Raw genomic sequence first — 26,088 nt, 5'->3', positions numbered from 1 at the left:
AATGACATACTCAGCTTCAAATCAGCGGGACCAAATCGTATTCATAGTCAAATATATCAGGAAAATAACTATTAAAGCATGTGAGGTTCCCTGAGAGTGAATACCTTAGTATTTAAAAAAAAAAGTAATCATTCTAAACATCTTCACAAATAATAAATGCATTTTGATGCATTTGAACATGAAGTGGGTGGAAGTGCATTACGATCTATGTGTAAGCTTTCTTTAACAAGTCATGCTTTTTCTGTATTTTCTGTCTACCCTCTCCATTCCCCCCCCCCCCTCTCTAACCTTGGCAGGTGGTTATGTTTATAGTGAATTTCATACACAATGATCATTCAAAGTGCTTTACATAGGCATAATAAAGAAAAAGACAAATAAAAGTCAAGTCAAGTCTAAAATCATTTCAAGACCGGGTACACCCAAAAATAGAAATTCTGTCATTATTTACTCCTGTTGATCCAAGTCTGTATGTCATTTTTGTTTCCATTCAGCACAAAAGGTGAACAGCCCCTAAATCATACAAAAGCTTTCTGGAAACCCTGAATGATTTTTTCATGAATCAGATGGATGGATGAATGGATGGACAGACAGACATACAATATCCAACAATAGACTAATAGACTGTCTAGTGTTGTTATTTGTGTGTGTGTCCTGGTAAACCCTACATTGCGGTGACAAAATGTCCTCACAAAGATGGCAATATTCAAAATCCTTGTCCTTGTGGGGACATGTTTTGCTCCTCATGAGGAAAACAGCTTATAAATCAGACTCAGTGATGCTTTTTGAAAAGCTAAAAATGCAGAAAGTTGCAGTGTGTGTGTGTGTGTGTGTGTGTGTGTGTGTGTGTGTGTGTGTGTGTGTGTGTGTGTGCGTGTGTGTTTGTGCTCTCATGTTCTAGTAGCCAAAATCAATTTCACTTCCTGCCAGAAAAAAATATATTGAATGATTTAATTTAGTTTGTGAATTCAGTTAGTCAGTGATTCTTTCCCATATATGCATAGTAGCAAATTAAATTTGATGTAATTTGAACTGACTTCAATGCAAAAACTTGTTAGCGATTACATGGTGGTTTGAAGAGTGAATAAAAATTATCTACAATTCACAATAAACATGGAGAATTAATTTGACCTCATGTCACTCTTGATGATCCCAAAAAAACAGAACCAAGCCAATATTCCAGGGCATAGTTTTATCCGTTTGAATAAATTACACTCTCTCATTTACAACTCTCTCACCGCCTGATAAAATCGCTCTCAGATAATTAGTGCTGTCACAGCCATTGATTGCAGATATTGATAGAATGAGACAGTGAAGTGAGCACATTTGGGCGGTTTAATTGGAGAGCCGTATTTCAGACCTGGTGTGAGTTTGAGTTCTGATCACAATCAAGAGAAAATGGTCCTTGTGTGAGTAAGTGCTAATGCTCACTGTAGACTGATGGAGAAAGACGTGGAGCTGGTATTGATTAGATCTCTACTCTGTCATCAGATTCTACAATAGACTGATAATTCCACCCAACACTTCTCCCGCAAACATCTGCATCCACTTATATGAAGAACAGCTCCCACAAATCGCTCGTTTCACTCATGTAATCAAACTCGGACGGGCGCAAAGCTTTTCGTTAGCTTTTATCATGTTGTCGCTCATATTTCTGTGGTGGTTGTCGAGTAGAAATATTGATTTATGCTTCTTTTTTTTGTGCCAGAGACAGAAAAAGACAGCCTTTGTCAGGTTGAAGGTCATAGATTTGTTGCATTTAATCAGGCGAGGAATGATGGCCTTGGCTCGGTTGTGTCCAAACCCTCAGTCGCCAGAGAAGTCAACGGTTCTTCTGATAAGCTTTTGCACCGTTGTTTAGGAGTGAATTTCATGCTCTCAGCATGTCATGATGTTTTCTACAAATATACCGTTGGCTACCTGCTGACAAAATATGCAGTTTCTTGTAAGCGGCTTTGCTTAGAAACAGGTTGCAGAGAAAATAAAATGGAAATGGAAAGTTCAGAATGAACACAACTATATAACATCGCATGACAGTTTATGCAAATATAGTGTCCTGAGTCATGATCAGCAACCACATGGAAGAAAATAATGTGCAATAAAATAACATGCAAAAATATCCGCCATTGTTTTGGCCAAATTCATGTAATTCTAACGTATATATACAGTATAGTTTGCTTATATATAGTATCTATTGAAAGGCCTAATATAGAAGGTGTTGTGAATCTTGAAACTGTAAAAAGGTCTGAAACCATAAATAAATATATGAAGAGTTCAGATGCAAAAGCCTCTAAGTGCCATCTGAAAATTTCTTCTAGAATGATCATTTTTATCAAGCTCATATATTTAAGTTCAGTTATTTCACTTAAATAGCAATTAATAGGTAATTTTCATTGCCATTTTAGTGAAATTACTGAACTTAAATATACGAGCTATGATAAAAATGATCATTCTAGAAGAAACTTTCAGATGGCACTTAGAGGCGTTTGCATCTGAACTCTTCATGTAGAGATGTATTTAATACCTCTCAGTAATACCCCAGACAGCAACATAGTGACGGTCCAAATCCGGCCCACATCTGTTACGCTTTGAGTCCACATGTACCAGATGTGGGCCGGATCTGGGCCGACACTATACCCATGTTTCCACCGGAACAATTTGTCCCAAGAACCTTTTTTTCCCCCAGACCTGTTGCTGTCTGTGTTTCCATCATGGACTAAAGGACCGTGAAGATTAGACAAATTAGTCCAGTGACGCAGGACTGCATGCGACTTTCCAGTTACCGCTGGATCTCATCCTTTATAAAGCCTGATCCTCATCATCGGTCATATTTTTTAAACTTCTTTGTTGATTCGAATAGCAAACAGACTTTTAAAAATGGTGGTTGAAATAAAATGCTGTGTGAACCAAGGTTATTTTCGCAAACTAAAACTGAAACTAAAAGACTAAAAGATTAAAGCTATTGGTCAAAAACATTTGACAAACAACCCTAATGTACATAACTGATTAGAAAAAACTAAGAAAACCATGACGAAACATAGTTATTTAAAAAAAAATACATCAAATGTGAAGTGTCACGCAGGGAACTGTGGGAATGTCAATTTATGTTTTTTCACTGTAAATTATACAATGACTTCGTTTTCACTTCCAAAAACTGTTTAACGGTATTTTACAGTAAAATTACATTAAATATACCATTAGATCTATCACAGTTATTTACCGTATATAGTAAGGAAACTTTCTGTTAACAGTTTGTTGCTGTCTGGGATGCTATGTGATTTTATTACATTTGCATTTACAGTATTATGTCAATGTTGTTGACTTTCAGCTCTCTGTCTATCTACATGTGGGATCTCTATAATCTCTTTACAGTCTGTTCCTCACACTGATCTCGGCCTGCTTTGTGATTACAATCGATATGTTAAAGTGTTAAAAAGACATATCTCTATGCTTACATTCCATCACTTATGATGCCTTGATTTGTCTTCTTTCTCTTTTCACCATAACCCTACCATCATAAATAATCAAAGCGCCCTGCATATCTCCCAATCCAGTGTTTGTTTAGTAAACTTGCTTGACCGAGCGTGAATATTCAGAGGCTTGTTTACCGGGGATGCTTATGCGGTATTATAGTGTGTAGTACCCAGTGGATCAAAGATCTAATGTTGTTTTTGTAAGGACTGCAGAATTTCCATAAGGAACCCTTGGGAAGTCATTACGGTGCAGCTCGTTCACCAACCATAAGTCTGTAATTAATATATGCAATTCAGATAACTCACTTTGGCCTATATCTCCATTATCATCTGCCCAAACAAGGAATGCATTCCTTCAGATATCTGCGATATTCATTATTGGGATCAAAGGAGCCATGAGGGGAAAATTCTCTTTCATTAAAGACACAAAGGACATCTGCTAGGTCAGGGATCATCTCCAGTGTGCAAACTCATAAAATCCAAATATAAATGAGAGGAAGTGTCTGGTGTGTTGAATGACAGGAAGGAATTGAAGGAATGGATGTGTGGAATTCCAGGATGCCTTTCTTGGGAAGGCATTGTCGACCCGAGACTGTATTTGCATGAGACGGTGTGAATGCATAGAAGAATGTGTGCTTAATCACACGACGTCTTCGGAGATACAAGAAGCCAACGAAAGGAAGACTAGGAACCAGACTTGAAGGAATTGCAGGACTTAAAGTAACAGTTCACCAAAAATCAAGTCATTCTCAATGACGTAACTGTGTCCCTGAAAAGAAAATGAAATAAATACAATTTGTTAATTTTTATGTTGTAGTTCGCTGATTAACTACCTTAGTATGATGCATCATTAGTCACGACTGTTTCCCGTTGTCGCACCTCAACAATATAAGACTGTCGATAATGACATCACGTGCAGGTGGAGGTGCGATAACTTCTGCTAATTAATCTCTTCCAGAACTCTGAAATGCTACTGTAACGAACATTGCACCAAATGACTACTTCTATGTTTTTGCTCCATGTTATTTTGCTTTATTTGATGTTTGATTCATCACGAGTTCCCTCATATGGTGTACTCTGGGGCACATGCACACGTTGTTTGTTGACACACTAAAAAATATAGACTGAAACGTATGCATATTCAAATTGAATTAAAGGTATATAATGCACTGTGCTCGGTTGCCTTTTGTGCCCAACAGCAGATCTATTAAAGTCCACAAGTCATACTAACAAGAAACCATATACTTCTAACCACAGCTGGAGAGCAGTCACCACGTCAGTTTGCGACGCTGTTTGCGAATGTTCGTTGGAATTTTGGAATTATGGAATTATGGGAAACAACAAATCGCCAAACTATGTTGGTAACGACAGAACTTGCAACCATAGTTGGATGACGATGCTTTTGGGAAATTTGATTAAAAAAATGTAATAATTTCAAGAAATATAAATGTTGAAAAATGTAATATTTTTTCTTGCACATCATTACATTTATTTAAAAAGCACTTTATGCATTACAGATAGTTTCAAAGGCGCTTCACAGTAATGAGCAAATAAGTGTTAATGTTCTAAAATGTATAAATAATGAAACAAATCAAATTTCAGCTGTAAAGCAGCTCTACAAAAGATAAGTATTCAGCTCTATCAGGCCACATCCACACGAAGCCAGAGCTTTCCCTGTCCGATCTTTCTTTTTTCTCGTTCTAAAAAAAAATCTGTAAACATGGCGTTGTCTCAAGAAATATCTGCGTACACACGAAACCACTGAAACCGACTCAAAACGATGTAGTATACATGCCAGACCAGTGTGTGATGCTGTAAATCTGCCAAAAAACAAAACTGTTACGTATACAGCTAAACGCGTCTCTGTGTGGACAAGGCCTCAATGTAATACATGTTTACATGCAGTATTACTTTTGTAAGAAAAAATATATATTTCTGTATGTTTCCACATGTTAGTTGGACAGTGTGATTTGGAATTTGTGGAGAGAATGTATTTTTGATTAAAGGAACAGACATTTACTTAACCTGTCATTGACCCATTTACAAACCTTTATGTTGTTTTCAAACAGTTACCGAACACAAAAGTAGGATTTATTCTGAAGAACTGTTACAGTACAATGATATTTAATAAAGACCAGGGCCTGCCAAACTCAAAAAAAGGACAATAAAGCATCATAAAAGTGGACGATATGAATTGTGTGCTGTATTCCAAGCCTTCGGAAGTCATGCGCTTTGTGTGATGAAATTCAAGTAGGCCTAATGCACAACAAATGTGGTCAAATGGGGTTTATTGTATTCGACACAGAAGAGGAAAGAAAGCTTATGGGTTTGGATCAACACGAGCGTGAGTAAATAATAGATTGTTCATCATTTGTTTGGGCTTTGGGTGAACTATTCATTTAATAAACAAGAACAGAGGGATGGCTTGTGAAAATAAAGAGTATAGAAGAGAGAGAGAGAGAGAGAGAGAGAGAGAGAGAGAGAGAGAGAGAGAGAGAGAGAGAGAGAGAGAGAGAGAGAGAGAGGGGGGGGCTGTAGAGAAATATTTGCCCGTACATCTGTAACGGTAGATTGCCAAACCGAATGTGTGTGTTTGCGATAACGCGAGGCTTTGAGTCTTTCATCTGAGGCAGAAAACTGCGGAAAGGAGATCTACCCGACTCCCTCGCTCGTCTCCTTGAAAGAGAGCAAGGCGACAAAAGAAAAAGAAGGCCTTTTTTTCTCCTCTGCGAGAAACCAAACAGCTTGTCTCCTGTCGTTTGACTCCGCGCACAGTTCCTGTTAATTACAGCTACGGCCGGCGTCTTTGATAATGTCGTTTTGTCAGGAAGACAGTTGTTTGTTGGTCACGCTTATTAGCATTCTTTTGAAACATTCATGAACGGATCTAAGGAAACAGGTGGGGACTCGTCCCAGCGTATTGTGCGCTACAGAACTTGTCCAGAGTCGTTATGTTGGCAGTCAGTGTTTAATTTGGCCGACGGAAATGAGAAGACTCTCTCAGGTGGCTTGGCGTGTGCTTCTTCTCCACAGGCAGGAGCGCCTGTTGATGCACAGATTACGTGGATGAAAACACACCTGCGGTTCCTCAGAAGCGCTGGTAAATACACACTCTTGATTGATCCACGGGAGTCGCTTTGACTTCACTTGAAGGATGAACCCATCTTAACTTAGTTGGGGAGCAGTTCATGCATTTTGTTTCCATCATCAGTCAAGTCCCAATTCATTAAATGCAAGACTGACAATGCCGTCTGTTAAATTCACAGGGTGTGGGACAAATATGTTCCCATCTTTGCCATTACCATTCCCATTCATTTTCCCAGAATTCTTCTGGAGGGATATAGATAAGATGACTGACACACAACAGACAATATTAAATAGATCCATTTTACATACACTAGTAGTGGCCAAAATGGAGGTCCAGCCTGGGAAAAATGTACATCTTCACCCTTTATCCAAATATAATTCAAAATGTGTTAAAGATTGTGTAAGCGTAGTTGTGGAGTCAATTGTTTTATTTGTAATAATAACGCAGTGAAACATGACAAATTGAGCAACATCATTTTTGGCCCGGCTATCACAAAGAAATTATGAACACATGCAAAAACAGGAGAAATATTAATAACTGATTATGTTGTAGTCAATGTATGCTTTTTCCTTTCAGCTTTTTGTTTTTCAAAAATGTTTTTCATAGTAAAATCAAACCTGTAGCCGTAGTTCGCCTTTTGATACCAAATAATCTTTTCAGATAAATACCTTAACCAAGTTTAGTGTTTTGTTCTTACCTCATATTTAAAATAGTTTCAAAATATAAATATTTTCCTCATATTTTGATTTAATTTAACTCCTAAACTCCTTATATATATATATATATATATATATATATATATATATATATATATATATACACTGTATATATGTGTGTGTGTGTGTGTGTGTGTGTCTGTATGAAATAAACAAACAAACAAATAAATAAGATTTAAAAATGTAAAAGATTGATAGTTTAAATTCAACTTTTCATTCAAATGGTAATTGTAATAATGTAAAAAAAAAAAAAAAAAAAACTTACAAGCATTTCCCAGTCTTGAAAACTGTCTTACTGCATACTAACAAGTAGCACCAGTGCACGCTTTAATGTGCACTTGAAGTATGCAAATGAGAATGCAGCCATTGAAATTCACATCATAAAACATCATTGCAAGCACACTTTAAATTCAATAAAGGCTATTACAAATAACGCAACTCTTGCAGTCTTGGTAGTATACTTAAAATTACACACAATATGAACTTCTTTATAAAGAGATTTAAAACTCATACACCTTATGAGTTTGCCTCTCCTTAATGTGTAAACGGTATCATCTGTCATGCTGTGTTTCTACTTGCCTGTAGTACACACTCATTTCTTTTCTATCATCTCTAGGCGCTTATGGAAGCCCTCAGGGGACAACATGCCTTCATTAGCACTTAGCAGTAACGTTGCATAAATGCTTCATGTGGCTGTAATCTAATAGTAGCAACATGGATGAAACGTGTTGCCTGCATTTAAAATGTAAGCAGACACGCAGACGAAGAGCTGTGAATGAAAACAGGAGTGTGAGGTCAGTGTGTCACTAAAGAGGGTTACATAATGAGCACGACTGAATCAAACATGTGACGACTGCATCTGGGTTACTTCCCCTCTTATGGAATATGATGAAAACTCTGGTAATACAGAAAGATATATGATAATGCTCCAACGGCTGTTGTGTTTTCAGTGCCACTTATCAGGAGTGCAAAAATAACAGCTTTTAGCCTGCAAGATTCGCATGGCCTAAGTCATATTCCCTCAAGTCTTTATATTATGTTTGCAGTTTACAGAGCCTAGCCTCATATTTCAATGATATCTGCCAGGTAGCAGATACACAAAAACGCATACTAAAGATTTATTTCGATGGGTGACATGCGGCTTACAACATCATTGCACTTCAGACATAAAAATGGATATTGAAAAATCGACTTGACATCACAACAATCATTCTCTCTGCTTTCAGACCATTTGGAAAACCTCATGAATTACAAAAGATTATCGCATGCAAAAACATGTTGGCACAATGATTGAATGCTCTGGAACAATCTCTAACAGGATGTGATTAAAAGCAACACACTTACACATGCATGATCCATCGCAAATCAGTTTGAGACTGTCTACAAATCTGCTAAGACATGCCGTCATTCCCAGGTGCATCTGAACTGGGTTTGCCTCTGAGAAGAATGTTGAGATTGGCAAATCATAGAGACATGACAGAGTTCTCAGTTAAGTAACAACATTGTCTCAGATGTTCCTCCTAAAAATGCTAAATAAAAGTTATCTGGCCTTTAATAATGTTCTCAAACCGTTAGACAAAAGCATTATTTATATGGCACTTCTTTCCTGAAATGTTTTAGTTGGACATTCTAACATTCTTGAAATGTTACTTGTTGTTTCAGAACATTCCGAGAACATTCAAAAGTAATGTTTGAAGAATTATAAAATGGAATGTTTCATTAATTGTTCGTACTGTATAACCAAGATAAATATTTTAAAAACATTTTTTTTTTTTTTACATTTTGAGCGTTCAGAGAAAAGTAGAGCTATAAAATCAACGTGGATGGACAAACTGTGATCATTCTAGTGAGAAATATTTGGGTCTTTATGTCAGAAGAAATTTCTGAGAAGCAGATATTAGGCTAATCATTTACGTCTTGAGGAAATGTTGGTAACACTTTATAATAACGTTCAGTTGTAAGTCATTTATAAGTGGTTAGTTAATGATGAACCAATCATTTACAAAACATTCATAAATTATTAGGAAGTGATATACATTAAAAAAAGAAATACTAACATACAAAACAAAAAAATTATTAAACATTTATGAAACACATAGTCATGTTTTGTAAATGATTAGTTAATCATTAACTAATCAAATGTAAATGACTTATAACTGAATCTACAAAACATACATAAAATAATGAACATATTACTTATAAATCATTTATGAACACATAGTCATGTTTCGTAAATGATTAGTTAATCATTTACTAATCACTTGTAAATGACTTGTAACAGAATTTACAAAACATACATAAAATGTTAGTATATCACTTGCTAATCAGTGTTTTGTAAATGATTAGTTCATCATTAACTAACCACTTATAAATGACTAACAACTGAACGGTATTATAAAGTGTTACCGAAATGTTTGATATATCTAAGACATCTCTAATGGGATTTTTCTTTCTTATGGGTCTTCACCTTTGGATAAATGCAACTTATTGATGAGTTCAGCTGGTTTAGATGAATCAATGGAGCTAAAGAACTGAATGGAGAACGGAAGCTGATGAACGAGTGACGAGGAAGTGAGAGCCAGAAAGTTCTTGTGAAGTTGCACAAGACCGAACAAATGTGATATGAGGAATTGTGTGTCGGGACTTCCTTAGCGACGGGGTCACGAGGAAGTGTTCCTCGGCACAAATATAGAGTCAAGAGTCCACTTCAGGACCAATTTAAAGTCAAATTAAGATTTCGCAATAATGTTTTCATTTCTTGTTTCCTTCAAACATTCACACTTCTCTTATTTTCACTGAATTCTTATGGAGGGATATAGATGTGAAGAATTTAACAGACAACATTGTGTTAATATATTGTCAAAAACATATTAAAGTCATATAAAATCATGTTTATTTTTCATTGCAAATTGGATTCCACTATAAAAATCCAATAAAATACTTCTTTATTGAATTTAGTTCGATCTGATATCAGTTTCTCTGCATTTGAGCAAAGAGCCAAACTCATCTGTTAAAAGACAGATCACAATCTGTTAAATATCATAACTTTGACAAAATGTGTAGTAAAAGTGTGTATGATGAAGTAATAAAAATCTTGATTACATGTTGCAATCAAAATGTTTGCATGAAAAAGTCGTGGAATCCATCCAACCATTTTCCATAGGGTTGCAGAAGACGTTTCATGTCTTTATGTAAAATAAAGAACGATACTCCTTGAAATGGAAAAAGACATGAAATCTGCCTTGAAACGTAAACTGTCATGCAAACTGTCGAGCATAAAAACGCAAAACAAAAGAACCGAGCGAGTGATGGTCTCATCTGCACAGGATAACAGAAGGCTTGTCATCAGATTGCTGATGCGGTGTAAATCTGAGCTCAAAAACACAAGTGTGGGCTGTCAAGTATTCACACGTACAATAGGTAGCTTCAAGAATAGGCCAGAACATCTTTTTGTTATTGCAATTCTAGCCTCATCAGCAATTTTTGGGCTTTTGAAACATGTGGGATTATGCAAGAAATGCAGCGTTTGCTGATTGGTGCCCGTCCGCCGACTCACACTCATCCGTTTAGTGTTCAAACTGCTGATTATAAGACACACACACGGACAACAATCACATCTCAATCACTAAACTAACAAGCAAAGTGAGTGAAGGAACTTGAATATAGATCGTATTGAGACATATGTTGGGTCTACAGTGCATGTGTGATTTCATCCTCGCTGCCTGTGGAAACATGCCAGTGAACAACATGTAAAAGTCCTGTTGCTTCAGAGACAACAAGATGGAAACAGCGATAAACGACCAAGTTCAGCAACTGAGGTGTTCGTGAGTGTTTGATGCTGTCATCATATTTCCCCAGTCTAATTCATCACTCCAGTTTAAAGCATTACCTCGAGGCCGCAGGACATGCTGTCAGGAAAGCAGATATTGGACTGGACATGTACAGACTTGCCTTGTTGTCAGTGTCTCATTCAATGTTGTTATGAGGAGATACACGAGCTGATTCATTAAAGGGCACCTATTATGCCCCTTTTTAGAAGATGTAATATTGGTCTTGGGTGTCCCCAGAATGCATTTGTGAAGTTTCAGCACAAAATACCCCACAGTTTATTTATTATAACCATTTGAAAATGTCATTTTTGGGGCCTGTTTTAAAAAGAGCTGTTTTGGCGTCTACCACTTTAAATGTAAATGAGCTGCATATCCCCGCCCTGCTGCTGGACCCAGATGATGAAGAGAGTCCGGCACAGAATAAACACGAATGAGAATGGACTAAATGTCTCGGAATGGTTATTTGATACATTTATGTACTTACAAAGTTTTAATCGCGTCCCCTTTGCCATTATGGATGTGCAACACACACACACACAAACGAACTGTGATAACGTTCGCGCAATTTTTTGAAACTACACACACACACACACACACACACACACACACACAAACACACACTACTGTGATAACGTTTGCTAAGTACAAACGATTTATTTATTTATTTCTTAAGGGGAGGGAGATAGACGTTTATATACTGTCTATGGAGATAGAGCAGACCTTAATTTATTTACATTTGTAAATGCTGCAAAAAAAAAATGCCTACGTGACATAAAACTGTCTGACGTTGTTTGTTGAGACATCCTATGACGACGACAATAAATAGCTTTAGACGCATTTGTTGTTGAACTGGCTGACATCGATTGAAATGACTATTTGCTCAAAAATCATAAAATACACTTACTTCTGGAGGTGACGTTGGATCGCGAACAGTAGGCAACGATCCACACTTGAGGATTAACTTTGACCCTCGTTCACTAAATAGTCAGTCAGAAAATGAATCTCGTATTTAGGAAGTTTAAGTGGTGCCTTTTCTTCATAAATAAAATGTCAGTGAAGACTAGTATGTCCATTCTTACATCCCACAACAGAACACCTACACTTCTTAGGAGACATTACCGGCTGTCGTTGAAACAATGGAGGATGGTGTACAGATCACCGAGGGTGGGGTCTATGCCAAAACCAGATGTCAATCAAATCACGTCGGTGGGGCTTAGCTCATTTCTACGTCACAGTGAGGGAAATCTAGAACAGGGTGTTCTGAGACAGTGCTTATGATTTATTGAGATAGTAAAAAAACTACTGGGTGGATTTTTATCATTCTAGGGTGGTTTTGCTCACACACTGCCAACACACATTTATGTTCAAACACCATGTAAAAGTGAATTTTGCATAATAGGTGCCCTTTAATATTGAACCCAGTCCAAAGTCTGTGTCCACAGAAAGTTCGGCAGATTTTCACGTCTTTTATTCACAAAATCGTACACATGTCCGAGTTTAAATCAGTCTCCTAATGTGAATCTTAAGTTTTACTATTGATCTAATTAGCCCTCCAAAAAAAGTGTAGTTAAGAAGATATACCTTTGTGGAAAAGAAGAACACTTTTTGTATACTTACAGAAATAATATACTTTAAAAGTGTATACTTAAGTGTGAAATGAATGTAATTGGCTTGGAAACTTAATTGCATGTCATATATAACTATAATACATGTGTGTGTGTATATATATATAGAGAGAGAGAGAGAGAGAGAGAGAGAGAGAGAGAGAGAGAGAGAGAGAGAGAGAGAGAGAACATTTATTTTAGATGCATAATTACTTCTGATGTCTCTGAAATATGGTTAAAGACAGTCATAGTAAACTTAAATATACCTCACTGCCTTTCTATTGAGACTTGTAAATATATTTGTAATTACACATTTGTAATGATGAAGTTGCAATTTAGTACATTTAAAATATATTAACTTTAAATACAGTAGCCTATTGAATAATTTTAAAATGAAGTTAAAATTATAATCAAGTGCTTGTGTTCTTGTTCTCCAGCACATCAAATAAGAGCATTTCTAGAAATCATGACAAAAGATTATTAAAACACAGTTATTTAAAATGTACTTTAAAGTAAATCTTTTAATTTTACAAATTAAAATGATTCCAGAGTGCACTTCTTTAAGTGTATGCTTATAGTCATGAAAGTGTACGCTCTTTAAGTGCACTTAAGTGGCCTTTTCATTAATATTAGATTATCTGAAAATATATTTTTTAAATATACTTGTATAATTTTAAATAACATCTGAAGTACACTGCAAGTGCACATTCAATACAATTAAGCACAGTTATTTTTCACGTGAGCATCTTATTGTGAACCTGATAGAATTTTACAAATATAGGCCTATATGTACAGTACCTTCAAATTTTAAATGTGAAATAAAATAAAATTTAGGTTAAATTAAACTATATTCAAATTTTAATTCACTCAATATAAAATATTTAGGCTATTTTGATAATGCTTTCAGCTAGAACAAGTGTTGTAAATCTACAGTCCGTTTGACAGGTTTTACCAAGTTTAAATCAGTCCGGTTTATTTTCTTCCACAATCCGCACAGAAAATGTGGAAAAGTCCAGATTCAGTGTGGGTCTGTAATGATGCAACACCCGACATCTGTGATTATTGATTGACCCACAGAGGGGTGTTCGGGTGCCCTGTTGGACTATTAAACTGCTTGTTTTAAATGTGCTTTGTAAATAGTTGTAGCCTTGTATGATACTCATATAATAATGTATTCCCCTCTGTTAATAACAGTATAAAATTTTAGTGCCTCATTAAATTTTACACAGCCCTTAATGGCAGCTCAGGAACTCTGTGCGAGTTGTGGATAACACTGGTGTATATGGACTGTTTCCCCATGTACCTCTATCTATCTATCTATCTATCTATCTATCTATCTATCTATCTATCTATCTATCTATCTATCTATCTATCTATCTATCTATCTATCTATCTATCTATCTATCTATCTATCTATCTATCTATCTATCTATCTATCTATCTATCTATCTATCTATCTATCTATCTATCTATCTATCTATCTATCTATCTATCTATCTATCTATCTATCTATCTATCTATCTATCTATCTATCTATGGCTTTCAACTTAGATGCCTATACACAGACTTTTCCAAAAAATAAATTGTCTCTAATTTCATTATCTAGTAATTCCCAAGAGAAGAATCAAGATGAACATTGTTTCTCTCATGCCACTGAAAATTCAATGAACCGCTATCTTCATGTTTTGCAACTGTGTAAAACCAAATTTGCATGTGGTAAAACACATCGTTTGCAAGTTGTTAGATGTGCGAAATTCAAAAGCTTCTCATCTTACATGACATGCTGGTTAAGAAACAAGTATTTCCAAGAATGTACAAATAGTCGATAGCCTTAAGGTGAAATTACTTTAATGAAATTTTGCGGGCAAAAAAGGTCCAGTGTAAGTAGAGAAGCAATGTATGAAGCACAACTTGAACACGTTGAACAATCTGCATAGGGAAATTAAATCTTACACCTTCACGTGTGAATTCCTATTGAAATGACTGGAAATCTAATTTCACTGAATTGAAAATGTGACCTAAATTTTAGTCTGAGGAACATTGGTCTGAATGTATGAACGTCTCGTCCGAATGGAATATTCAGTATCAGCCTAATAATAAATATTTAGCTGCATATCACTTGGTTAAAATCGGCATGAAATGGATGTTACGCTTATCTTTTCTTCCCTATTGTGCCGTATACCTGAGTGAAACGCTTCTGGAACAAGAACAGATGTAGGCGGGGCTTGATTGTGTCTGTGGGGAATTGATTGGATGGTTGTGGTTTGCTATTGGCTGATCTCATGTGAGTGACAGGTTGCCCCGCCCTCGTCATCAGAGAAGAAAAGAGGGGAAGTTATTTCGAGTGTTTTTGAACTATGCATATTCTCAGATGTTTTCAAGCAAAAAAAGAGGCATTGATAGAGCATGCTGGGAATGTGACAGTGTGTTGTGCCATCACACACTTTACATGAGGGCAAAATACCACCCACAGTTAGGTCAGGACAACGGTCACAGGGGTCTAGATTCCAATTTGGTCCTCTCCAAATTTGGGAAAAGATCAAATTCTCAGAATTGCGATCAGTATTGTAAAGAGAATTCACTGTTTGTTGTCTTTCCTTAAGTTGAACTGTGATCTACGGCCCTGACTGGTCAAAACATTTGGGTAAACAATATAAGGCTATCGTACAATTCCTGACCTTGCACCATATTACCATATTATCAGGCAAACTCTATCAGGGAACTCGCAAGTTTGTATCATATTCAGTGTGGAGTTGAACAGAAAACTTTATTTCAAGCAATGGATGTGTTTCAAAAATATTTTACATCTATGACATAAACTATTTCAGTAACACTTTAGAATACTGTTTCTTACTCACTGCATAACTAATAAGGAATTACTGAAGAACTAATAGGTAATTCTTTATTAACACTTAAGTCACTAATGTTAACTACGGAAGATGTGTTAACTAATCAGTATGTAATAGAATGTTATGAATGTGTAAACTAATCAATAACTAATTAATCATGTCATTCCTCCTGAAGAACTAATAATTATGGTTCAAGAAAAATAACTATGAAGTAACTACTAATGAACAGTCATACACAGTAGTTACTACAATAATCCGTTTTATTTTAGCAGTGGAGTTGTGGATGAAGTACACAAATCAAGTACTTGAGTAAAAGTACAGATACCACAATAAAATATTATTCCAGTAAAATTATAATTAGGCCTATTCATTTTCAAAATTACCTTAGTAAAAGTAGAAAGGTAATTCATGTTTAAAGTACTTGAAAAGTAAAAAGCACTGATCAATGTTTTTTTGTTTTGTTTTTCTAGCCAGTTTTTTGTCATTCTTCAGCACTAATAAAGATAAGTGCTGACATTGATTGCAAATAAGCAATCTTATAAAAAAAAATTATTTCATTAGCTAAACTTATCATAATGTAAATTACGTTAATAATGTTTTTTGGTAAAGCTTTACAATAAGGTTCATTAGTTAATGTATTAACTAACCATGAGCAATACATTTGTTACTGTATTTGTTAATCTTTGTTAACGTTAGTTAATAAAAATACAGCTGTTCATGTTAGTTCACAGTGCATTAACTAATGTTAACAAGATTTTAATAAAGTATTAGACCTAGTAAATGTTAAAACATTTACAAAGATTAATAAACGCTGTATACGTGCAGTTCATTATTAGTTCATGTTAACTAATGTAGTTAACTAATGTTAACTAACGAACCTTATTGTAAAGTGTTACCTGATTTTTTTTATTTTTTATTTTTTATTTTTTTTACAGTAAGTTTCAGGGTGGGAATTATACCGCGGCCACGCAGCCATGGCCGCCGTTGCCCTACACTTTGGCCTTCATGCCCCGTGAAAAAAAAATCATCGTACGGCCACAGTGGCCTGTGTGCCCTGGCCCTGTCCAAGTTCCATGTATAAAGCAGAGCATGTGAGCGGAGTGGAGCGCAGAGCTGCAAATTCAAAAGGACAGAGCGTCGCCCTATTTCCCGCTCCATCCTTCATCTAGGAATGCTCGGACCTGGCACCCATAATGTGGTGGTGCACCATCTTGCTGGAAAAACTCAGGGAACGACTCAGGGAAAAACTCCTAGATGAACAGTTTCCTGGAAAGTGGATTGGTCCTCGTGGGCCAGTTGAATGGCCCCCAAGGTCTCCCGATCTGACCCCCTTAGACTTTTATCTTTGGGGTCATCTGCAGGCAATTGTCTATGGTGTGAAGAAACGAGATATGCAGCACCTGAAACTACGGATACTGGATGCCTGTGCTGGCATTTCTCCTGCGGTGTTGCTATCAGTGTGTGAGGAGTGGGAGAACAGGGTTGCATTGACAATCCAACACAATGGGCAGCACATTGAACACATTTTATAAGTGGTCAGAAACTTGTAAATAACTCATGAACGAATAAAGTTACGTTGAAACCAAGCACATCATTGTTTTTCTTGTGACATTACAAATAAGTTTGATGTGTCACATGGCCCTCTTCCTATTGAAAAAACAAAAGTTGTATCCAAGATGGCCGACTTCTAAATGGCCACCATGGTCACCACCCATCTTGAGGAGTTTGCCCCCTCACATATACTAATGTGCCACAAACAGGACTTTAATATCACCAACCATTCCCATGTTATTACGGTGTATCCATATAAATGGCCCACCCTGTACATTTATAGTTTGCTATTCAAATACAACCCTAATGCAATGATTTGAGATTGTTCCTTCATGTGCATTATAAGTGTTTTATAAGATACTTAAATAAGGAAAAAAATCTGAGAATCCCTCTCAGAAACAGGACAAAGCCAAAAACATGAACAGGACATCGACTTAACCTACGTCAGCATTTATACTGTACAATATTTTGTGATGAACGGGATTCTTTGACTTATTTGTCTTATTGTAACAATCGACCTAATCGGTAGAGTTACATGAGCTAAAATGGGGTCAGATTAAACTGTGAAGGTGATGATACACAGGGCAACTTTTTGAGCAATATTGCTGGGCAATGTTGCCGTCAACGGACAACCTAATGAGAGACAGGGCACACGACCCATCTAAATGATCCAGATAGAAATTTATTGCCCATTTTCAATGGAAAAGTGCCGAAGCAACAATCGCGCTGTGTATCATCACCTTGAGAGTTTAAAAAGTGTTTTAAAAGATGGGACGACAACAGAAATAAAGTGAATAAATGAAGTGTATTTACAATTTCTACACGGAACTTAAAACAACACAATACAACAAGAAGCCTTAGGCTGTTAAAAGCATATATAATATTAACACCAAAAAGTGTGTGTGTGTGTGTGTGTGTGTGTGTGCGTGCGTGCGTGCGTGCTTGTGTGTGTGTATCCTTTTTTGCAAGCACTAGATTTTCTTTTCCACCAGTTTTATTTTGAACAAGGCAGACCCAGAATTCTCAGAAATGCGATCAGTATTGTAAAGAGAATTCCCTGTTTGTTGTCTTTCCTTAAGTTGAACTGTGATCTACGGCCCTGACTGATCATGACATTTAGGTAAACACTATTAGGCTATCGTACAATTCCTGACCTTTGTACTTCGCAAACACCAGAGTTGCACCATATTATCAGGCAAATTCTATCAGGGAACTTCCAGTTATTTACTAATGCCAGTTTATACTTAACATATGCTGCTTTGTGGGGGTTAGTTTTGGACCTGGGTACAATATTGTATCATTTCACACATTCAAAACACATGTTCATACTCCCACAGGATCATAGCTAGCGGATTTCATCACTTCATAAGAGAAGATAGGAACGAAGATACAGCTCGTAAATACACATGGTTAAATCTCTTTTCTGGTCATGATAAATAGCATAATTTATGGTTAAAACCACACCAAGAACTGTACCTAAATCTTTTTTAGGAATTAGCTTTAGCATTGGCGGTAAAATCCATACTGTCTGTGTGAAAACCTGTGCGTATGGAATTGTTACTCCACAACTAAGGCTAAAGCAATTTCATGTCATGTGATTATAGAGGACTAGGCAGCCTCAATGAGCGCGTTCCCATTAAAGATAATGGAGGCATTTCTTGTCCTCAAGGAGATCAAATACTCAATATTGTTTAGATTTGTGCTTTTATAACACAACCAAAGAGCACGTAGACTTGGAAATGCTTTTAACATCAGAACGATGAAAATAGTGAAACTCCTCGACTCGTTGAGTTCATAATTAGTGATACTTGGTAAGCCTTTTACTTACAGTTTTATGCATTTGGCATGCAATTTAACCTGATGGAATATTTGTGCTTTGTTATCTCAAATCATGCAGTTTTCACTTTTATAAGTGATTAGATGTGCAGTTTTCACTTGGCAAAATGCTAAAATGAAATTATCGCATACACGTATATTTTAAGGAGGATCTGGAGCATTTCTGGCATCCGACATCCAAACATCACTTTCCACAGGCAAGCTCTCCTATTTTCTTTATAATTTATTTTTCCACATGTCCAAGGTTTGCTCTCAAAATTCATTCTGTGTATAGCACCACTTGACACCCACAGAATTGTGATTCAGCCGTTTGGGCTGTTGACACTTTCAGCTTATCTGTGTATTATGATGGAAACCATTTTGGATGAAATTAAGCGCAAATAATCCCACCAACAAAAGGCGAGCAAGCCCAATCATGCTCAGACCGAAGTGTTTATTCATAGCTAACGGACCTTTGTCATGCTTCACGGTCGAGACACGTTCAGTCCCCACCCTCTGAAACTCGCAACTAGAAAACAAGGGTTGTTTTGAAAGCGTTCTCATCTGAATGGAGATATGGTTATGTTTTGAATTTCATCTTAGCAGAGGGGAGCAGAATACGTGCTGTTGGAGACAAGCGCCAGGGGCGAGAAATCTCGCACGAAAATCCCTCCCGAAGACCGACAACTTTATTGCTTTGTAATATCCAAGGCCTCATGGGGAAAACTGTCGACCTCTTGAGCTAAAGTGTTGTAGACCTTTGGCAGACACAGTAACCCTTACCACAAAATTAGTCAGGGCAAAACCTTCGGAAAGGGCAGCGGAACGTGGGGTGGTGAGTGAAAGCCTATCACATCCTTGTCATGTTCCTCCTTGGGGTATGGCCTGACCTTTGACCTTCAGTCTACACAGAGCAAGCTTTCATAGCCCTTCTTTTTCATTCACCTCCTCCAAAATATTTGATTTTTACACACGATACGTTCCTCTGGTTGGCCCTTCATTGGTAGGTGTATTCGAACTAACTGTTGGAATGTGCACTCAAAGAGCGAGCTTTTTGTTTCCCTTTGGGGAATGACCTTTGACCCCTACAACAGGAATAATGCCAAGCTAAAAAAAACACAGCATGGGGCTCTACTTTAGTGTGTCAATCATCTAGACATGTCCCCTTTGCTTAAGTGCTTAAGAAACGTCCCCTTCACACGAATGTGCAAACACATTTACCACCACCGCCGCTGTCAAGATAAAGCTGTTATTTACAAGACGCGATACGTTACCGAGCTAATGATGTAGCGTCGTTTGTTTTATGAACTTAAATGTCATGTCTCATAATAAGTACTCTGGCTTTGACAATTCCACTGACTTATAAACCAAAACTATAATTTCATAGTGCCTTTTATATTCTTAGTTTTCTCTCAAAGAACTGAAGAAAAGGCCTGACAGTTTACCAGCTCAAAAGAAGAAAATCCAAAACAAAATGCAAGTTTTGTGATCCATATACTCACTAAAAACAGCGTTCTAAAACACTTAACGTGAAAAACAGTGATATTAAAAAATCATATTCAGTATACAGGTTATTGATGATGCATACTATATATGGGCGAGCAGATGAGCCCGGAATATAAACGCAAATTCTAATATTCAAACATTATACCTATATTTAGCTTATAAAAGTAACAGCACACCTGTCCTCAATAAAATGTGTGATATGAGTCATTATTCATGACTGTATCTTAGGTTGAAGTTTTGTTCTATTAAATGTACAATTGATGCTTGTTGTTGGAAGCATCACTAACTACCTAATGTGTTGTGTGCCCAGAAGATATTATGTTAAAAGCAATGGTCCTTTCCAAGTGACAAAAAAAGAAAAAGAAATAGGCATGAATTCCATCCTACAGCACCCTATGTTTCAATGACCTTGAAGAGCTGTAGAAAATGAGAGAGAGAGAAAAACATTCACTGGCAGAAACATTCTGAAGGTGTTGGAGAAAATGAAAGAGAAGAGTGGGCATTGGAGGTATCTATGGTTACCTTGGCTTTATCACTGTTTGTCTTGGATTGCAAGTGCAATAAAGTGAGAAAGAATGCTGAAGTGAGAGCTGTTATTGCATGAGCATTCTTTCACACGGAGTCACCAGGAGACGACATAGGAGGTCCTTCTCTCTCTCTCAGGTCCATCTGCTCTACATGTTTGATAAACTCGTTTATCTTTCAAATGCCCTACAATGTCACATCTCATCTATGTGTACCAATGCCTTTTTTTTTTATGAGAGAATTAAGTATCTTCCTGTCTCATTATTTAAATGTACCCTGCATTGCTAAAGAGTGCGTCAGGGGAGTATACATTTTTGTCAGTCAACCGGAAGTTTGCAACAACCTTCACACACACACACACACACACACACACACACACACACACACACACACACACACACACACAAAAAAAATAAAAATTACAACAGAGTATTTGTAAAGTTCAGTTTGGTTTCTGTTGTGTCCCAAATGACGAAGTATACACTATGCACTCATACACTCAACTGTGTAGTGTATGAACTTCATACATTTATTTTGTCTTTCAACATCGGAGTCTGATAGCCCCTCCCATAAGAGTTAAGTGTCCAACGTTCCACATTGTGTTTTTTCAGTGTGAACGCACTACTCACACTATTTATACTACAATATGGCGAAGAATAGTGCCAAGGTTTCCTGTTTTTCCTTTTTGTTTCCATGGTTTCTGGAATGTTCTCATTTGTTGTCATGGCAACTCATTGTTTGCTTTGTTCCAACTGCTTCTTGTTTAGGTCTTTAGTTACTCTGTAGCTGTCCCGATTCAGAGGCTGCATCATTCGAAGGCTGATTGCATCACAGAAGGCTTCTTCAAATGCGTCATTTGTTTCCCGAGTAATGAAGGATGCAACAGATGTGGCCTATCTTACCCCAGAATTTATTGTATAACAGAGAGAGAGAGAGAGAGAGAGAGAGAGAGAGAGAGAGAGAGAGAGAGAGAGTTGCAGGATTTTAAATGTAAACATTGGGTTTAACTTCCTCGAATTTCGAATGATATAAATGTAAAAATAAATAAATAAATAAAGCAGTTCAAATGTTGACATATTTCATATAGTTTATACTCTTTATTATGTACATAAATGGACCAAAGTGAACATATTTAAACAAGTCATGAACCTCATTTGTTTTCAGACAGATTTTTTAAAAAGTCCAGTAAAAACATTATAAACGTTAACTCGTCAACCCTTCCAGTGTAGACAGCATCTTATATTTGCTATGTTGCTTCGTGCTGCTCACGTCTGGTGTCAGTGACACGTGTCAGTTTGAGTTGTTCTTATGTTTTTGGTTTATTTTTTAATAAAGTGACTGTTAATAAATAAAGCTTGTCTTAACCACAGAACTTATTTTAGGCAGTTAACCAAAAAACTATTAAACATTCCAAATTAGTTAAAAATAATCACGTTTAAGCAAATAAAAAGTTCAAATTACTACATAATATAATAATTAAACTTTTGCAGACGTGTGTAAAACGCAGGAAATTGCTCTCTCTGTAAATAAGCATATACCTAGAGATCATGTTTATTGCAACTACAATTAAAAAAAATGTATTTCAGCAAGTTGCAAAAGCAACATTTCTCATGTTCAGTTTAAATTAATGTACTAAACTAACTAAAACTGAAATAAAAATTAATAAAACTATAGAGTTATTTAAAAAAATGAAAAATTACAAAAAACAAGCAAATTTACTAAAACTAATATTAAACTAAAATTAAAATTTCATATATTTTTTTAAAACTATAATAGTTTCTCAAAGATACTAAAATACTATGGTGCAGATCAAATGATAGCAAGTCCTGTTTTGTATGAAACGCAGCATTAACTTTGGCTTAAAGAGATATTTAGAAGCCTTTGCATTGTGAGTGTACTTGTGATGCTTTACAAAGCAGTCTAGTTAGACAGCATGCTAAGATTTGGAGAATAGCAATTGTGTGTTATTCACTACAGCTGTATCATTCTGTCCCTTCCTGATAAACAACATACAAATGGAAATGCATTCAGCTTCTCTACCAACCCCCTCAACAGCACTCCAGGATCCTGGCCCCACAATTGACAGTGTGATCATCGAGATGGGGGCCAAATTATTTCCTGTGTTACCCCCTCCTCAAGATGTATCATCCCTATGGTTGTAGACCATCATCACCGCTATCTCTCCCTCTTTCTGTCTCCCTCGCTCCCCTCCGAAGAGGCTGGAGAATTGAACACTCAGCTATTATTAGTCTGTGAAAGGACAATGTTTGGAGGAGCCATTTGGCGAGATATGGGGTGAGGAGGAGAGAGCGCAAAGGGGTGCCAGCCTACCTTTTCTTCTCTATTTCCCTTCTCCGTTCTCCCTCTCTATCGCCCTTCTATCGAGGTGCACAATTGCTTTTCCCTGCGCGGTAAGAATGATGATTTGGCCATGGAATGCTAAAACCAGGAGGGGTCTTCCACGGCTGTTTCTTTGTCAAAATATGTCAAGATTTATTCATTCTTGGATTCTAATCTAAAATCTTCACTGGTCTGGGAATCATAGATGTTATTCATTACAGAACTGTTCTCATAAGACATATTGACCCCATTATAGTGCTCTTTTCCAATATACCCTCCAGCGACTGACTTGGTACAGTGAAACACCATCTAAAACATCATAACACTCAGGATCAGGACTGACAGGCGGACGTATTTCCTTATGCCGTAACAGATGAGAATGATATTTCAATGGAGGCATTGCCAACTCTCTTGAAACCAAGAGATTTTTTTTTTCAAATATTGCCAAAAATTGCTGATGAGAAAAAAAATTGCATGAAACTACAGATGTGAACAAGCTAAATGTATTCGCCCACATCTCACTGTAAATGCAGTGAGACCATCTGAACGAAAGCTTGGATTATTACATTAAACAACTGAACAGTACAGTACATTATATACTGTATACATATAAAATGCACTGTACTGTTCATTTGTTTACTGCATATTTTAAAATATATATCATCATATAGAGCTATAGACCACTATTTCCTGAAGTGCACTCTACCTTTAAGAGCATGTGTCTGAGTAAGTTGCAATAATAACAGAGCTATGCGAATTTGAACATAAAGAAATGTTTTTAAAGAGCTTAATCAAAGTTAAGGTCTTTGCACACTGAGTCTGAAATCTTTGAATGCGTTTTTTCGTATTCGTGATTCGGTGGCTCTGAATTGTCAAAACACCATTCAAATGCTTGTTACGGATGCGAAAAACGCAGAAAATCGAACCCGACCCAAATTTTTTTATGACGGACGAAAATTTCGGAGGCAGTGTGTAAGTGTGATTGACATATCCGTGAGGTTGGATTTATTTTTTAACGTGCAAAAATTTCGGACGCGAATTTCTGTGCAAAGACCTTTAATTTGAAAATTAAAAAACACTTGGTTATGAGACTATATAAACTTGTAGCATACAGACTATCTTTGTGTGAGTGTGTGTGAGTGTGTTTTAAGTAGTATACATTTATAATGTTGGCCACTTATCAGTTATCAGCCATCAGCATTAAAAATTATTATCGATATATCGCTTCCAATGTCATTCCCTAAGACCATTATTTTGCTGGTACTTCAATGCTGGCCTCTTTTGAACCCGAGGTCTGTGTACAAACAGACGTGTGAGCCAGAGAGCTTGATATAGTGCCCAGATCAATTTGAGATTGAGGGCCACATTATGATAAAAATGCTTACAGAATTTAACACCAAGATTATTTTAGATACTATCTAACCGACTAGTCAAAATCCTGCCAACCCAAAACTGAATATCGAGAATTTTGCCCAATCTGGATTTTTCCAATTTAGCAGGTTTACAGAGCAAGCAAAACACCTTGGAATCAGAAAGCTGCCATTTTAACTCTTACCTATAAACAAAACCCCATCAACATCCTCAACCCTGAATCAACATTTCTCTGCCCTTTAGATAGTAATATTCCCAGAGCAACTTATGCTTAGTTTGTCAAGTTTTGTATAGGTTAGTTGAGGAAAGAACTCGTCTGAAAGTAACCTCAAAGATCAAAACATACTGCAGACTCTTTTCATTAATTTATCATTCCATTACGTTTCCCCCCCTCTTCATCTTATATAAGGTCCACAGTACCATCGATTTTTCCACTACGTGCTGTAGAGATTGTATCAATATCCTCAGGTCCAGAATCAAATCAAGTGTAAGTACTGCTCTTCAGGGGTGGTTAACAATGAAAAGGTCTCTTTATTAGAAATACCGTACCAGCCTAACCATGTTCAATCCCAGTCAGTGTGCTTTCATAACGGACCACGACCAACACTCGAGCTCTGATCAATACCAAACCTCTCTCTCATCAGCAATAATCACAGTTCTTCCCTGTAGCTCATCCACCCAATGTTGATGGAATGCCAAGGCCAGGATTACAGGATGATTGTCACATGGCTTTTATAATCACACGCCATGTTCCGTGAAATATAAAGAGATATTCCTTCCTTACATTGTGCGCAGTTAAAAGTTGGAATTTCCAAGTTCTACTAGGAATGAGCGCCATTCAGAAGTGAATTGAGACTGACTTTTGTACTGTAGTTTTGAAGAGAGAAAAAAAAAAGAATGTTTAAAAAAGTATGAAAGTTTATAGAGCGCTGCAGAAATGAGTCCTAAAACCTGGAAACAAGTTATTTTGAACATCGTCCTGAATTCAGTGGGTTTTGGAATTACCCCATTAAAATAATGTCTGTGTTGAACACAAGCACAAGATATTTACACTTTTATTTTCTATGGCATAAAAATACATCAATAATATCCCCCATGTGATTTTTTTTTTTTTTTTGTGTGTTTACTTGTCTTGTAAAATTTGGTTGTTAAGAAGTTGTCTGGGACATCAAAAGAGGTAAACTCATCTACTCCACTACTAGTTTAGATTTTAAAAAGAAAGAGCTGTTAGATGCTTAGTGATGGTGACTCTAAAGTCATGCAACTGTGGTATTTGTTTATAGCCTAACTTTAGCTTTTTATTTCTGCCGACTGTATTTGGTTTTCAAAATTCATTAAAGTTATGTTGATTTGAGAAGATTATCTTGATAAACAAAACTTGTATGAATCATGTACTTTTGTCTCAGAGCTTATCTTCTGCTCT

Source organism: Scardinius erythrophthalmus (assembly GCF_964197995.2).
Source record: "Scardinius erythrophthalmus genome assembly, chromosome: 22".
NCBI classification, from domain to species: domain Eukaryota; kingdom Metazoa; phylum Chordata; class Actinopteri; order Cypriniformes; family Leuciscidae; genus Scardinius; species Scardinius erythrophthalmus.
The sequence above is the reverse complement of the archived record's forward strand: the minus strand, read 5'-3'. Positions refer to the sequence as shown.